We start from the raw sequence: 14,232 nt of genomic DNA, 5'->3' as shown, positions 1-14,232 counted from the left end.
TAGATTATTGCATATCTGGTCAACACTAACTTTTGTTGCACAGTTTTTGTAGAACAAATCCAGGTGACTGTCTTACATTTCTCAACTTTTATAGCACCTACATTTGTTGTTGCACAGTAGTCAGAAGTGCAGTTGATAGTACAGGTAACCCTCGTATAACCCGGTAGTTTGGTTCCTACAAAATATCATGTAATGCAAATTTTGTGTTATACGGAACTAAGAACCAGTACAAAAAGGGGGTTATGTTCCATAAGCTAACAAAAATACACCATTTTTTTTATAACTATCAGAAACTTAATTTTTATAGTAGTAATAACTTAATATTTTAACTTTTAATATTTTTATAATAGTAGTAACCTAAATAGTAATAATTGAAAAAACATCTTGCCTTACAAATGGTGATACTTACATGTCAGATAATGTACATTCAATTAATTTCCTTCCTCTTCATTGCTGCTAAGCACAATCTCTTCTGCAGCATCTAGATTTTGTGTATCTTCTGCTCTCTTTAAAAGTCACGAACTGCACGCTTCAAAGTCAATTTTTTATGGTCTCAAACAAGCACAACTTCATTAGCACAGAACGTAAACCAGGGATCTCCTAGCAAAATACAGTGCCCCCCCCCACTTTAAAAATATAAAGCACAAATTTAACTTTATTACCTTACCAATTAACAAAGTTAAATGATACGTGAAATTTGGAAGAATATTTTCCAGTGAACAAAATAAAAATAAATTTACGCTTACATACATAGCTTAATTAAGACATACTGTAATAATATGTACATACTAACTAATTGATATATATATATATATATTTTTTTTTTTTTTGGTTCTAAAATTTAAAACAATAAAAGTGATAAAGCAATTAAGAACACAGCACACACAAGCGAGATATGGAGTAATGAGTTTCTGAAAATTTATTTGTTTCTTATATGATTGAATATTTCATGGAAGGGGAAACACATTTCACCATAATAACGTGAAAACACACGGATTTGATACTCTTCAAGGGTATCAAATCCATGTGTTGAACAAGTTTTGCAGTTCCCGCGAATGCAAAGTTTTTAATTATACTTAGCCACTTTATTGACTTAATTGTTAGATTAAATTATTTCTATAAGTAGCTTATAGACCTAGTCAAGCTCTGTGGTTTATTTTGAATTTAGATAGTGCGATTTGGAAAGTAACCCAAGCACGGTACTAAGTATTATAGGTTCTAATACCTCTTGTGTTTGGGGTTTACATAAAAAAATAAATAAATAAATAAAAAAAATACATCGTGTCAATATATTAAACATTCGTAACTTGCCGCCATTGTTATATGATACAACGTGTGCACTGAACTAGATAGCATAAAGTCTAACGAAAACTAGATAGCGTAAATTTAACGGGAAAACTAGATAGCAAGTATAGTAGTATCAGTCAGTCAGTAAAATTTATTAATCTTATTAAATTTCATTGTCAGTTGAATTGTACTTTAACTAAATATATATAGTGACCTAGTTTTAACAAACGTAACATCATAAATTAATACATAGAAGTTGACAGGGGATAAGAAAGTCTTATAACGTAACTTGGAGATAACATTCGATACCGAAATACATATATATATATATATAGTGTTATAACTGCATTGGAATATAAGTTTAGGGTTATATTTTGTATTGGAATTTTATTGAACTTGAATAGAAATCATGACTCAGACCAGAGCAGCAAAGCAAAAGGCTCAAACTAATGGAAGTGCTGTGGCTTAGGGGAGAACTGAGGGGTGCAGTTTCCTCTGAATCACAGTCTATTGAAATGCACTGCTTGTTTGATGTTTGTGGAGCAATCAGGAAACGGACATGATATTGCCAAGGAGAATGTCTTTGTATGTGCGCGATGTAAGGAGTGCAAGGAAATCAGGCCAACTCAGCATTGTTATGGCTTATATGAGAGCTTGAAGGACAGGATGGATGCCCTCGAAGGATTTAAATTGAGGGGCCCATCAAGCTCTCAGCTGCCCACATCAATGCCAGAGCTTGCACTTGAACATCAAGCAACACAGCGGCAAACCCAAAGGCAGAATGCGCTGGTCCCAAAGGAACTAGTTGTAGGTGACTCTATTGTCAGGGAAACGGGGAACATATTGTGCAAAAAGGATAGATGGAACAGGACCAGGGGCAAAGGTTGATGACGTTGTAGAGCAGATATCATCTTTTAAGGGCACAAAGAGTGATATTGTTGTACACATTGGCACTAATGATATTAAGAGTAGGAGACCAACAGAATTACTTAACAAGTACAAGTCAATGGTGAAAAAAAGCCATGAGTTAGGGTCGAATTTCAGAGTGTCTGCAATTCTGCACAGACATGATAGGAGGGAGTATATGATGAGAGCCTTGTCGATCAATTCGGCCATGGAGAGATTGTGCAAGATTCAAGGGGTAGAATTTTTCTCATCCTGGTCTGTGCTTGTTAACAGGAGAGAATGCATTCCACAGGGATGGAATGCACTTAAATAGAAAGGGTCCAAGAATATTTGCTGAAGCTATCGAGACAGAGTTATATGGGTCAGAAAACTGCTAGCTTGGAGGGGATACACAGACTATTAGATTAAACAGTAGCTGCTGGCAGAGGTAAAAGTGATTCTTGCACTACTTCTATTGAAATAGAAGTAGTGCAAAAATCACTACTACTTCTATTGAAATGCAATTGAGCAGCAGCCTGGGAAGCAAAGCAATGGGGATTTCCAGGACTGCTGGGAGTCATAGTGGAACAAGTAAATACATGGGCTGTGTTAGGGTAACTAAGAGTAGAAACAGGTGCATGTATACTTACATATATACCAATGCTAGGAGTATAGTTAACAAATTCAATGAGCTTGAAGTGCTAGTCAAGACATCAAAGGCAGATATTGTTGGGATATCAGAGACATGGTGTCACACAGACATAAGCAGTGCAAAACTGTAATTTGGGGAGTACAACGTGTACAGAAGGATAGAAAGGGCAGGAAGGGAGGAGGGGTTATGCTGTTAGTTAAGAAACACATAAAATCTAAGGAAGTGCATGCAATAGATATTGGTGGACAATGCAATGTTGAGTCTTTGTTGTGACATAAGCACTGAGAAAGGAAAAATGAGAGTATGTTTGTGTTATAGGCCAAATGAATCTGATGAGTATAATGAGCAATTGTGCAGAGAAATAGAGTGGGCCAGTAAATTTGAGTGTCGTATAATGGGGAATTTTAATTTCCCAGAGATGGACTGTAATTTCTGGGTTGGTCACCCACACTAGCAAGGCTTTTTTGGATTTATTGGATGATTGTTTTCTACAGCAGCATGTTCGGGAAGCAACTAGAACGAGCAGTGCTTTTGATCTGATTATCAGTAGTGATTCTTCATGCATCAAGACTCTGCAGATAAAGGAACCACTAGGTGGCAGTGATCACAGTGTGCTGAAGTGGGATTTACTCAAAGAGGTAACTACCATCGAGGGTAAAGGAAAGGGTGTTTGCTTTCGTAAAGGTGACTACGGTGGTCTGAGACAGTATTTCAATTCTATACGGTGGGACCAACTGATGTTACCAACAGCAAATTCAAAATGGGAAGCATTCAAAGAATTAATCTTGGAAGATACTAGGCTTTTCATACCAACAAAGAAATATTGTTCAAGGTTTAGACCTAAATGAATATCAGATGAACTAATTACACATGTGACAGAGAAGAAAAATGCATGGGATACATATAAATTAACATGTGACACAGAAGCCTATGATAGATATAAGCTGGTCTGTAACCAAGTTACAAAGGAGGTTAGGCAGGCAAAGGCAGATTATGAGAAATCTTTGGCAAAGGATGCAAAGAAAAACAGCAAAGAGTTCTTTACTTAAGTTAACTGTAGAAGGAAGGGGATGAATCAGATTGGTCCACTTGATATCGATGGTTCAACTGTTGATGATCCTCCTCAGGTAGCTAACAAACTAAATGAATATTTTGCATCTACATTCACACATGAGGAGTTATTCAGGGAGGGGAATGCCACAGGTGTATTCAACTCTGGCAGTAAGCTAGATAATCTTGTAATAACTGAATTGTTGAAGATAAACATAAGAAAGGCACCTGGGGTGGATGGAATCTATCCAGTTATATTAAAGGAGGCAGCAAAGGAAGTAAGCAAACCCTTAGTCATAATTATGAGAGCTTCCTTGGACTCAGGGGCGGTACCCATGGACTGGAGATGTGCAAATGTCACCCCAATCCACCAAAGGAGGATCAAAGGGAGACACAATTAATTACAGACCTGTTAGTTTAACTTCTGTTCCAGGGAAATTTATGGAGAAACTGGTTAAAGAAGCATTGCAGGATCATCTAGACAAGACTTCAGTTATAGCTCGGACTCAGCATGGGTTTGTTAAGGGGAAGTCTTGTCTGACTAATTTTATTCGATACTATCATGTAGTCGCAAAGGAACTGGATGCAAGAATAACTTTGATATCATATATTTGGATCTTAGAAAGACCTTTGATACTGTTGCACATGGAAGATTGCTGCACAAATTGGAGCAGTGTGGCATTGGAGGCAAATTGCTGCTATGGATAAAGGGATGGGTGAGTGGGAGAAGACAGAGAGTAGTAATCAATGGGCACCTCTCTTTGTGGACTAATGTTATGAATGGAGTCCCTCAGGGTTCAGTGTTGAGTCCATTGTTGTTTTCTGTATTTACAAATGATATTGATGATGGTATATCAGCTTTATGTCCAAATTTGCATAGGATATGGAGGTTGGCAGGGTTGTTAATGAAATTAATGACAGTACACTGCTGCAACAGAATCTAGAAAAGTAGAGCAGATGGGCTGAGAGGTGACAAATGAAATTTAACATTGAAAAATGTAAAGTACTACATATGGGAAACAGTAATCCCAGAGTAATGTATCAACTCTGTGGTACCACACTGACATTGGTAGAGAATGAAAAGGACCTGAGGGTAATTGTGCTGGCAGATATGAAGTTTTCTGAGCAGCGCAGACAGTCTGCAAGAGTAGCTCATGGTGTCTTGTCAATGATATACAGGAATTTTTCATGCAGGAATAAGGAGGTGATTATCCCCTTAAAGGGCTTAGAGGGGAACAGGTATCCTGTGTGTTATCAGACACTCAGCCCAAAACACTGATGGATCCAATATCTCTCTATTACAGAAGATTTAGGAGAAGGCTTGTTGGCCTGCCTCCCTAAAATCCACTCATGCACACCTCGATGGTAAGCCCTGTTACGTCACTTAGGTGGCAACGAACGTGTAGAGTAGTTCTCTTCAAGACGCCTGCTCAGTGTGAAGAGGAAAAGACCAAACCCTCCAGCATGTGAAAGCACAACAAAACAGATGGCCCTCAGTCCCCAGCAGCTTTCACTCTCCCTCTTACGGCAGCGAGAGGATCAGAGTGGAAGCAGAGGGCGCTAATAATCTCTGGGTACGACCAGGCTGCCATGCACGGAAACTGAACTTGGCCTGTTATAACGTAAGATCACTCATCGGTGAAGACAGGATATTAGAGCTGAAAAAGGAATTAGAAAATGTGAATTGGAATATCATCGGTTTGGCTGAAACAAGAAGAAGAAATGAATCACTTATAAGTTTATAAAGTGGAAATCTGCTGTGCACCAATGGAAACAGTGAAAGGAGTGAAAGGTGGAGTTGGGTTTCTGGTCCATAAAGATTTTAAAAACAACATTTTGGAATTCAAAAGTACATCACCAAGAGTATCAAGACTATTACTCAAGATTTCTAAGAGGTACAAGCTAAAGATTATAATGATTTATGCACCAACATCGAGCCATGATGATGAAGAGGTTGAAGAAATGTACACCGAAATTGAGAGTCTTCTAGATGAGCAGAAAACCCACTACACTGTTATTATGGGAGACTTCAATGCTAAGGTTGGAAAAAGACAAAACAGCGCAGAAAGGGAAACTATAGGAAATTTTGGAATTGGTGAAAGAAATGAAAGAGGTGAAAGACTTGTGGAATTTGCCGAATCTCAAGGACTGTCAGTAATGAACACTTTTTTCAAGAAAAGGGTGAACAGAAAGTGGACATGGAAGAGTCCAAATGGATTAACTACTAATGAAATCGACTACATCCTCACTAACAGAAGATATATTGTGAATGATGTTACTGTCCTAAATAAGGTAAATGTTGGAAGTGATCACAGAATGGTAAGGTGTACACTTGATATAAATGTAAGAAAAGAAAGGAAAAAAACTGACTCGAATAAATAATACGAAGGTCTTTGAGATAACAGAAGAGGAGAAAAAGCAGTATGTACTGGAACTTAAGAACAAGTTTGAGCTTCTGCAGACTGCTGAGGACCAAGATATCGACGAGGAATATTACAACTTTTTGAAAGTGATAAAGCCCAAGAAACCTGTAGGGAAAAAGAAATCCAAAGAAGAAAAAATTAGTCAAGAAACACTTGTCATGATGAACCGAAGACGACAAATGAAAAGCAAGAAAAACACTGACAGGGAGAAAATTGAGTATACTGAGTTATGCAAAGCCATTAGAAAGAGACTCAGAGAGGACATAAGAAGATTTAACACAAGAAAAGTAGAACAAGCATTAAGGGAAAACAAAGGATTTAAATCAGCAGCCATGAGCAGTAATACAGAAAGACAAATGGTACTGAAACTGAAGAATAGCGATGGTGTACTTATAAACAGCAGAGAAGGCATAATTCAAATAGCAGAAACTACTACAGAGAATTATACAAGGAGCGAGGGAATGATGCCAGCAGTGGGGAAAATGGATTTAAAGTAGCAATACATACGACATACTCGATATTCTTCCTGATGAGGTAGAACATGCATTGAAGAAAATGAAGAATCGGAAAAACCCGGGGGAAGATGAAGTTACTGTAGAGTTGTTAAAATTGGGAGATAGAGACATAACACAAAAACTGGCAAGGCTCTTCACAAAGTGCATTAGAAAAGGTGTGACGCCTAAGCAATGGAATAATGCAATCATAGTTTTGCTGCATAAGAAAGGAGATAAATCAGAAATTGGAAATTATAGACCAATTAGCTTGTTATCCCACATCTACAAGTTGTTCACAAGGGTCATTACTAACAGATTAGAAAGAATACTTGATGAGAATCAACCGAAAGAGCAAGCTGGCTTTAGGACAGGATTCTCAACTATGGATCACCTTCACGGAATATACACAGCTAATGGAGAAAGCAAATGAATATAAAACACCATTATGCCTGGCATTTATGGATTATGAAAAGGCATTTGACTCCATAAGGCAATGTTTCGGGCACTGGAAAGACAAGGCATTGATACCCCATATATTATGATTTTGAAGAAAATATATGAGAGTGCTACTTCCTTCATTAAGCTAGACAAAGACAGTAGGAAATTTAAAATTGAGAAAGGAGTTCGACAAGGAGACACAATATCTCCGAAGCTGTTTACTGCTGCCCTTGAGGAAGCTTTCAGAAGATTAGACTGGTCGCAGAAAGGAGTCAATGTGAACGGAGAGTACCTAAACCATTTACGATTTGCAGATGACATTGTGGTCATAAGCCACGATCCCAAAGAATTAGAGGAAAACCTTAATCAGTTATGCACAGCTAGTAAGGATTTTGGACTAAAGATGAATATGGCTAAAACAAAAGTAACGATGAACAAGTATGCCACAGAAAGGGAAATAATGATTGAAGGAGCAGTAATTGAAAAGGTGGAGTCATATACTTATCTGGGACAAGTTATTAGCTGTAATAATGATAAATGGCTGGAAGTCAAGAGAAGAAGAAGGATGGATAGCATTCAGGAAATATAGACACATACTGAAGAGCAATATCCCAGTTTGTCTGAAACGTAAAATAATGAACCAATGTATACTTCCCACCATGACTTATGGAAGTGAAACTTGGGCACTCACCAAAAGAATGGAAGAGAAGCTGAGAACTACACAGCGAAGAATGGAACGAATCATATTGGGAATCAGACTGTTAGATAAGAAGAGAAACACATGGATTAGGCAACAAACTCAAGTAAAGGACATTCTTATCAAAACTAAAGAACTAAAATGGTCTTGGGCAGGACAAATAGCTTGAAGACATGATGACAGATGGACTAAGAAAATAACAGAATGATATCCAAGAGGAGCTAGAAGAAAACCTGGAAGACAAAGGCAGAGACGGATGGATGAAATTCATGAGTTTGTGGGTAGTAAATGGATGGCCAGTGCTCAAAACAGAAGGAACTGGAAAGTTGCTGGAGAGGCCTTCATCCTGCAGTGGATTGAAAATGGCTGATGATGATATCCCCGTGACGCTACACCTTGAGTACTGTATACAGGTCTGGAGGCCTCATTTTAAGAAGGATGTAGAGCTGTTGGAACAAGTACAGAGAAGGGCAACAAGATTAGTGAATGGAACAAAGGGTTGCTCTTACGAAGAAAGGCTTAAGTTTTGCAAATTACCGTGTCTGGAGACTAGGCACCTGCGAGGTGATCTGATTGAGGTGTATAAAGCCTTGAATGGTTTGAGCATGCTCAATGCTGATGGGATTCTACCTCTTGCTCAGAATAATCAGAATAATCACCGGAGAGAGCATAAATTCAAATTGAGGAAAGTCGGTTGTAGGATAGATGTGCAGAAGTTTGCCTTTAGCCAGCGGGTGGTTGATTGCTGGAACAAACTTCTATCTGTTGTTGTAGAAGTTGATAGCTTAAATAGATTCAAGGCAGAACGTGACAAACATTTGGAGCGAGGGGATGGGTGAAATAAGGGTTTTTTTTTTTTTTTTTTTTTGGCTGATGCTATATAAGTTTTCTTTTCTGCATCATGTGCCCTTGCTAATGCTAATACCCACAGAATTCCCACTATTGGTACTATCACAAATGCAAGAAGATTGAGTTTACTATGCATTTATAATTGATTATACTAACAGAAAAGACCAATAAACCAGAAACCAAAAATTGTTTGGTTTCTGGTTTCTTCAAGCACATGCTTGAAGACAACAGTCCATCGTAAACCTGTGTGTGCTGGCCAATTTACCAACTTCCGGTCAGCACACGCACGTAGCCATCTTCTTGCCACTGCACGCACCTTACTAACTCGCGCCTGGACACACTTTAGCTCTGTAAATGAGAGGCGCACAGAAATCGCTAAAGTCGAGGCAGACCTTACGAGGTGTGGCTATCCCATCAATACTCTTGACAGGTGTGACCTACAGGCACGCAACCACGTAGCAACCAACAGAAACATCCAAGGTGGTGACTCAACCACGAGCGCTTTTATCCCATACTACCCAAACTTATCACAACAGGTCTGTAGAATCTTAAAATCACATGGGATAAAGTGTGTGCAACTCCCAGGCAAGAAATTACGATCTCTCGTCTCCAAAGTGAAAACAACTGTCCCCACCCTACTACAAAGCGGATTGGTCTACCACATCTCTTGCCATGACTGCACTAGCTGCTACTTCGGGGAAACTGGGAGACGGCTCGAAAAACACCTTTCCGAACACAAAAGAGCGATCCGCTTAGCGGATGTGGAGCACTCAGCTATTGCCGAGAACATTTGGGCAACCCACCACGACATTGACCCACACCGCGATGTCGTGATTGTGGATAAGTCCCGCCATTATCTGCGCCGTGCCTGGTTGGAATCGTTAAACATCAAATGCTCCTATACCTCAGTGAACAGGAACAGTGGTTGCCAAGTACACCCTATCACCGAAGCAACGATCTTGTCCATTGACAAGCGCTGGCCACGCCCACATACATCACAACCACAGGCTTCAACCTCAAACAATTAGCCATGCGCTTCACGTACCCGGTTGGCAGTACACGCCTCCATTCTAACTATCATTTCGTATGAACTGAAGAAGGTTAACTAGATAACCGAAAGCTTTATGTATCTAATCTAATATATGTATATTTCCTGTTATTAAACCTGTTACAATCTATATTTTTGTATCCGTTTCGCTCTGAGCAACTGTAATTTTAATTTTAGCAAAAATTGTTTTTATGGTAGTGACCTCCAGAAATGTGCTTTAGAAAAATACCATGAGGGTGATAACAACTAGCAAATCAACAGCAGGGAATCACAAAAAGGAACGGAAATGTTGAAAATTACATCTAACATAATAGCAGGGTTTCGCCAGCACAGAAGCTCAAAAATACCGTGTAATGCGAGATTTCCTGCAATTCTCAAACCCTGTTATATAAGTACTGTGTTTTGTGAGGATTGCTGCACTTTATCAATCATGTTAGAGCAAAACCATGTTGTAGAAGTACCAAGTACCATGTTATACAGGGGTTGCCTATATTGGTAATCAGATAAAACAGTTTTATTAATTCTTTTGTAAAAAGTGGAGGTGTGGCTGAAATTAAAATTGAAACTGAGTGTCATATGAAGCTGGCTTTAAGTGGAAAGTAGTTTTGCACACTTTGTCCATTTTGTTACATAAAAGTACAGTAGACTGTAGAAATAACAGAACATTCGGTCTAATGGCACATTGAGAATGGTTCCTGAAAAAAGAAAACTGCAAGTCACATGATTACTGTATTTGTTTAGGTTTGCCATTTTGAAAGGGAATTCTCTACTGATATCACGGATTATATGCTGTTTTATATTTACTTTAAATTAAAAACCCTTCACTACAGTTCCTAATGTTAATAAACCTCATACAGAGGAGAAAAGAACAACATTAAAGTTTAGTGACAAACTTGATATAATAATAGAATGGGAGTAAGTAGGAGTGTTTTAATGGTAGAATATAACATTGGATCTTCAACATGTTTATGTTTTTTATGTGCAGTTAATAAAATTGCATTCTTAATCTCTCTGTTTCTTATTTGGCCTCATTGTTTCTGCATTAAATATATTAAAAAAAAAAAAAACTTTCTAGATAACAGAAAAATCAAAATAACAGCATCTTCAATTCCCGAAGGCGCCGTTATTTTGAAAGTCTACTGTATACAAAATCGGGCAGTGTTGGTTGTGCCTTCAAAGCGCATTTTCTGATATTGACATATTAGAAAAATGTGCTAATTTCTAATATTGATAATTACATTTTATGACTTCCTGAGGCCCAAAACTATGGACATTGTCAACTTGTATGCAAGTATTTGCAGTATTTTATTATTATTTTTTATATATATATATATATATATATACAGTATATAAATCAGTGGAATAAGAGAAAGATGTGTATTAACCTTTGCAGTTTCACCTAAGCTGTTACCCCATTTGGTGTTGAACAAAGATAATTTAAACAACTCTCTCACACAGTTAAAATGAAAAGAGTCAGAATGAAGCAAAACTGAAACACACCCTAATGCATTAACAATCTGCCAACTCTTCCAATTTAGTTGGAAGGTTTCTGATTGTCAAGTGTGTTTTTGATTAAATTTAGTTTTCTTCTGTATTTTCCCAGTTTGTATTATTTTTTCATATTTGCGGGCACATTATTTATTATTATTTATTTTATTTATTTTTATTTTTATTATTTTTATTATTATTTATTTTTTTTCAGTTACAGACTAAATTTAATGATATGCATGTGAAAGTTGACATTAAGTGGCTCTGCTCATGTTCAGCCTTAGTTTAATGACCATGTACCATTATAAGTGTGTTTTTAGATAGTAGTGGTGTATGATGTTCTACATGAGTTATTTAGTCATTTTCCCAGGAATAAAAAGTTTTTCATTTACATGATGCGGAAAAAGTGTTATTTATTTTTCACTCAGTGTTCCTCACTGTAATGCTTTACCATTAGTTATTAGTACTTTGTCTTGTTGTCCTAACTGACAACTCTCTGGGTTTATGACTGAGAATCAGTATTTTTGACCAGATTTTAGCCCTTCTCCATCTCATTGTCGTGACATTGTTTCTCTGTGTTTTTGGCAATAACAGTTTTTCTCCACCTTTTTTCTTTTTGCAAAAAAAATAAAATAGTAAAATTGTATTAAAATGGGAATTTTTTTAAAAAATTCTCTCAATTTCTTCTTATTTTTTTGTGAATTAATACAACCATAATGGATACCTTAGAATAGTGTCACTGTAATTATTCAGTTAGCCATAAAAAAGCAAACTTTATTCTGAAAGTTTTTCATTTCTCATGCAATGCATACATAAAGCCTAGGGACGATAAACCTCCTTCAGTCTAGAAAGCAAGAAAGATTAATGAAAGAATGTAGTTTATTTAAAAACTAATATCATTAAAAAGTTATTTTCAAATAAGCCCTTTACCTTTATTTTCTTTGAAAATAAATGTATGAGATGGGCAACCCCTATAGCTCATAACTCTGTGACTGTTAATAAATTTGGTAAATTGTGGATTTAGTTTGGCAGCTAGGTGATTTTCTGTCAAGAATTCCTCTTTATGTCAAACACAGCTGTGTTAAACATATTTTAATCAACTCTACACTCTTCTTCAAATATCAGATCCTGCACCTTTCAAACAGAATCCTCCAACACTAAAACAAATTCTTGAATACAATTATAGATCAACCTTCTCCTGTTCCATCAGTGAACATAGCTATATTCTTGCATGTAATTGCACTGCTGTACAGATTATAAGATAAATGGCACATTTTGGCCTTAGTTGCCCTTGTGTCATTAATAGCTAGGGTCGCCAGACGTCCTTTATTGAAACAAGAAAGGACGCAATTTGTCCTTTATTTTCATTTTTAAATTTCTGTGCCTCATAATGGCAGTGGCAGATTTCCACACAGGCATACGCTTTGGACCCCACATGCGCAGGATCTGCCAAAACCAACAAAAAATTACAATTTCATTTTAAAGCTTTAACGTGGGATATGTTAAAAACCCTCTCAAATGCAAAATCTGCCACTGAAAAATGAATTAAAGATATAATCTTAACCTATTCTAGCCTCTCCAGCTCATATATGTAGTTTCACGAACACCATGCACTTAACTTCATACTTCTCGATGAAATTCTAGTGTTTTGACCAAGCATAAAATGTGGCCATGATCTTGATCTAATTTTCACGAAAATCGTGCATTGTTCATTTTCTCAAAGGTTGCCATTCCTGTCAACCATTATTGTCCAATTTTGACTTACAAAAGCCAACATTTTCTGGAATTCAGATGCAGAAGTTGATGAAACTGAATCAGATGATACATAAATATATGTAGAAGATATCATTACATCACAAAATAAGTAACAACAAGTGTTTTATGATTTTTTAAAAATTTTTAATGACTTTGTTTCATTTCTATTTTAAAATTTTGATTTTGTGATGGTGCTTGTAATTAGTATGCCTACTAATATTAGATGGATTGGAGAGTGATTAACATAGTTTTGAGGACCTGATGAGGATATAGTAGGTTTTGATGGTCATTCAACCTTTGAATGACAATGATGTTGAGCTATCCAATGTGGCCCTTTAACAAGACAGGCCATCCTGGATAGTTTTGTTAATTTTGGAAAACCTGGCCCATTGGGATTCATCCTCTCAAAGTTTGCCATTCCTTTATCAATGTCCTTAAATGCTTTAGCCATTTCCTTCATTGTAAAGTGCATTGGTGATTCCACTTCTTCATCCTGACTCTCCTCTGTACCCTTTGGGGCTCTGATTCTGTTAACTCCTTGGTTTATCAACTGTGCACCATGTGAATTGAGGAGATTTTAAACATCTTCAGCATCACACTCAAGATCCAGTTGATGGGAAAAAATTGCTGATTTTACTGGTCTCTTCCTTGGCTGTATCTTCAAACTCTTGAAAGCTGTTGGTAAATTGAGGGCACAAGTTCTTTCAAACATCATTCATATTCTTTGGAAAAATCCTTCAGTAATGCTGTCCTGTATAGTTGAAATAGCTATAGATAGAGCAGATTTGGGAGGAACCCCTGGTGCTGCATTGCAATTAACACTATAGCTATAGATATATGTAGATAATAAGCCTTGAAAGTTGCTGTCACTTCCTGATCCATTTGTTGCAGCACTGGAGTTGCATTGGGTGTCAGAAATGCAACTTTGAGCAGAGCGTAATTTATTCAACAGTGGAACCAGGGGAGGCATTGTTGCAGTTAGAATTTTAAAGGGGATTTCTTTAGCTTGGCTGGCGGTAATCCTTCAACTGACTAATGAAGTGCTGCCCAAAATATGCCTGGAAAATATGTAACTTCGATCCAGGCTGTTTAGTTTTATGACATCTGTACATTGGAAAGCGACTACTTGTTAATGCACTTCAGTATGTGTGAATTTCTTTATTGTA

General features: G+C 37.1%; 1 protein-coding gene across 1 annotated transcript in view; it reads left to right on the top strand.

Moving 5' to 3' along the window:
- The window catches only part of botv (exostosin like glycosyltransferase 3), a 213,038-nt gene that overhangs the window by 161,497 nt on the left and 37,309 nt on the right, over positions 1 to 14,232 (top strand). The window lies entirely within an intron of this gene.

This window comes from Mastigoproctus giganteus, chromosome 5, assembly GCF_048544385.1.
Source record: "Mastigoproctus giganteus isolate SK-2022 chromosome 5, ASM4854438v1, whole genome shotgun sequence".
NCBI classification, from domain to species: domain Eukaryota; kingdom Metazoa; phylum Arthropoda; class Arachnida; order Uropygi; family Thelyphonidae; genus Mastigoproctus; species Mastigoproctus giganteus.
Note: the sequence above shows the minus strand (reverse complement) of the source record. Positions and strands in the feature narration are given on the sequence as shown.